At 51.1% G+C, this 3,018-nt stretch overlaps 1 pseudogene; it reads right to left on the bottom strand.

Annotated features, from left to right (window-relative positions):
• Positions 1–464: 464 nt before the first annotated feature.
• LOC125527634 lies at positions 465–2,702 on the bottom strand (annotated as a pseudogene).
• Between the last annotated feature and the right edge of the window lie 316 nt (positions 2,703–3,018).

Below are 3,018 nucleotides of genomic sequence, written 5' to 3'. Positions count from 1 at the left end.
TGGTCAGGTCAGGTGAAACACATGATGCTTTGCTTCATAATAGGTAGGGGTAGGATCATCTCAAGTTTCTGATAGGTTCTTGACAGGATGGCGAGCAGTACTGCTCTAGTTATGTACGTATGATCCGGATTCAGGACCACCTCAAGTTCCAAGGGAAAGGATGAGGATCCAAAGCATTTTTTCTTCAGTTGTGGAAAGGATGAGGATCCAAAGCATGTTTTCTCCATTCAGGGTTTTGTTGCTCTTGCTGTGATGCTCATGGTCATGGCCATCAAGAACCAGAAAATGCACCTTAATTTGCTGGAGAGAAGCAAAACACGGGCACAATCACAAGTTCAGAATCTACCTGCAATTGACTTTCAGTTGAATCAACAAACAACAGCAGCAAGCTTTATGAAAAGCTGTATACTGTACTTAATCGAAACGGAAAATTGCTTATCAAGAGAAAAGTCTGACACTGAACATTGGTAGTAAATTCTCTGGGCGAAAATTGTAGCTCTGCCCCAACCTTTTTAGATTAACATATCCGCAAAACTGTAACTAGTATAACCTCTTCCCGATGTACTTACATAATAACAGCAAGAGTTTCATCTCAAAGCACTCAAGGCTTGATCTCCCTGCATACAACAAAAAAGACTACACTACAATCATGTCTCAGGAATCTCTCAAGATACCACTGTCATCGCGCGACCCGGAAACTCCGAACAAACTCTAATATAACTTGTTGATCATTTCCAGCCATAGCTCTCGGATCTGCCATCTTCCTCCTCGCCGCTGACCGTCACCGATGAGGCAGCTACGCCTGAGCTTGAGAAGTGAAGGGGCCCCGGAGGTGACCCTCCTGACTGGGAGCTGCTTTGGTCCTGAGTTATCCAGAGCCCTCCCATGAGCACGATCGGCCGGTTGGCTGCCGGAGATCCTGGCGCCCTTCGGTTGTGTAGACGGTACTTCTGAACAATAAGAAAAACAATACAGGATTCACATTAGTGTCAATGCAAATTAAAAACCAGTAATAAATTCCATCATTAGTACATGGATAGAAGTTTGTGTAAGATAGTGGTGAATTGCTCACCTGGAGATGGCTCTTCACTTCATCATTGGTCAGGCCATCCACCTTCATCAGCTCCCTGATTTGCTTTGGAGTAGCAACTGCAATCATGCCAAGAAGAACAACCATGTAAGCTTTCTTGATATTATTTCTAGAAATGGCAGGAAATTCCTGTGATTTACTCCGGCCCCGCCGGTAGCAGCAGCCGGAGAGGTCTTGATCGGTGCCGGGGACAGAAACGGCAGATCCGGCATCCGCACAGCCTTGTCATCCTTCCTCAAACTCGGCGGCGCGAACGCCGGCGCGCCGGAGCCCACGGCCTTGAACGGCAACGCAGCGCCGTCGTGAGATTCCGGCTCCGACGACCTCCTCCTCGCATCCTGCTTCTGCAATCGTAAAAAGGCGCAAACTTTCAGAACCCAAAACACAATAAAAGCACACGATTTAAATTAATGATCAATGCTTCACGACAACAAGCAAGCACGCGGGCAACCAACTGAATCGCCGGATCCTACCTCGGAAGCATCGTCCCCCCGGACGGAATCGCCGGTCCAGAGCTGCGCGGTGCTCATCCAGTTGCTCTTGTCGCCTGCGCCGGCGTCCTCCTTGTCCTCTCCTCGATCGCCGCCTCTCTTCTTCTCCTCCACCTCCTTCTTCATCACATCAATCACTGCGCAAGCAACCAGACCACGTCAAGAAAGGCTCCCCAAAAAGAAGAAGACAACAAAGGGATAATAGCTAGCTAGTACTAGCAAAAGCAAGCAAGCAAGAGCTTTTTCTCTCACCGTCGGCGAGGAGGCGCGCGCAGAGCGGGAGCTCGCGCCGGAACACCTCGATCTTGCTCTTCTCCTCCTCCAGCCTCCGGACACAGCCGCCCACGGCGGCCGCCGGCGCCACCCCCCGCCTTCCGGCTCCGACGACCTCCTCCTCGCATCCTGCTTCTGCAATCGTAAAAAGGCGCAAACTTTCAGAACCCAAAACACAATAAAAGCACACGATTTAAATTAATGATCAATGCTTCACGACAACAAGCAAGCACGCGGGCAACCAACTGAATCGCCGGATCCTACCTCGGAAGCATCGTCCCCCCGGACGGAATCGCCGGTCCAGAGCTGCGCGGTGCTCATCCAGTTGCTCTTGTCGCCTGCGCCGGCGTCCTCCTTGTCCTCTCCTCGATCGCCGCCTCTCTTCTTCTCCTCCACCTCCTTCTTCATCACATCAATCACTGCGCAAGCAACCAGACCACGTCAAGAAAGGCTCCCCAAAAAGAAGAAGACAACAAAGGGATAATAGCTAGCTAGTACTAGCAAAAGCAAGCAAGCAAGAGCTTTTTCTCTCACCGTCGGCGAGGAGGCGCGCGCAGAGCGGGAGCTCGCGCCGGAACACCTCGATCTTGCTCTTCTCCCCCCCCAGCCTCCGGATACAGTCGTCCATGGCGGCCGCCGGCGCTTCCCTGACCCGCCCCAGGCTCTTGGCCGCGAACATCTTCAAATCCAGGCTCAAATCTGCGCCCATGCCGATCTCTCCTACGTCCAGACCCATCGATTTTACACCGGAGCTCTCGCTCTCGCTCTCCAAACGGAATCTTTTACTGACTTGTTGCAAGAGAAAGTATGAGGTGGATGTGAACTGGAGGGAGGAGGTGGGTGAATGGGGACGCTTATATAGAGGAGGAGAAGCATTCGGGAGGGAGGAGAATCTCGAGAGTGTGCGAGGATGAGACGAGGACGATTTTTCACGTCACCTACAGATAGCTACTACAACGGACGTCAGTTTCCGCCAAGGCCCTTGGGTTTTACGGCTTTTGAGCTTTAGCCCGCTTGCCTATGCATGCCAACAAATTGAAAATGTGTCTTGCACACACTTTTTTTTTTGTGCGTGTTGTACACACTTTCAACCAGATTGAGTCTGTACGATTGGGGTCAGAGGGAAGATGCAAAATGCCTTTTTTTTCATCAGGGTGTTAGAAG

The sequence above is a fragment of the Triticum urartu genome, unplaced genomic scaffold (assembly GCF_003073215.2).
Source record: "Triticum urartu cultivar G1812 unplaced genomic scaffold, Tu2.1 TuUngrouped_contig_4303, whole genome shotgun sequence".
In the NCBI taxonomy this organism is placed as follows: domain Eukaryota; kingdom Viridiplantae; phylum Streptophyta; class Magnoliopsida; order Poales; family Poaceae; genus Triticum; species Triticum urartu.
Note: the sequence above shows the minus strand (reverse complement) of the source record. Positions and strands in the feature narration are given on the sequence as shown.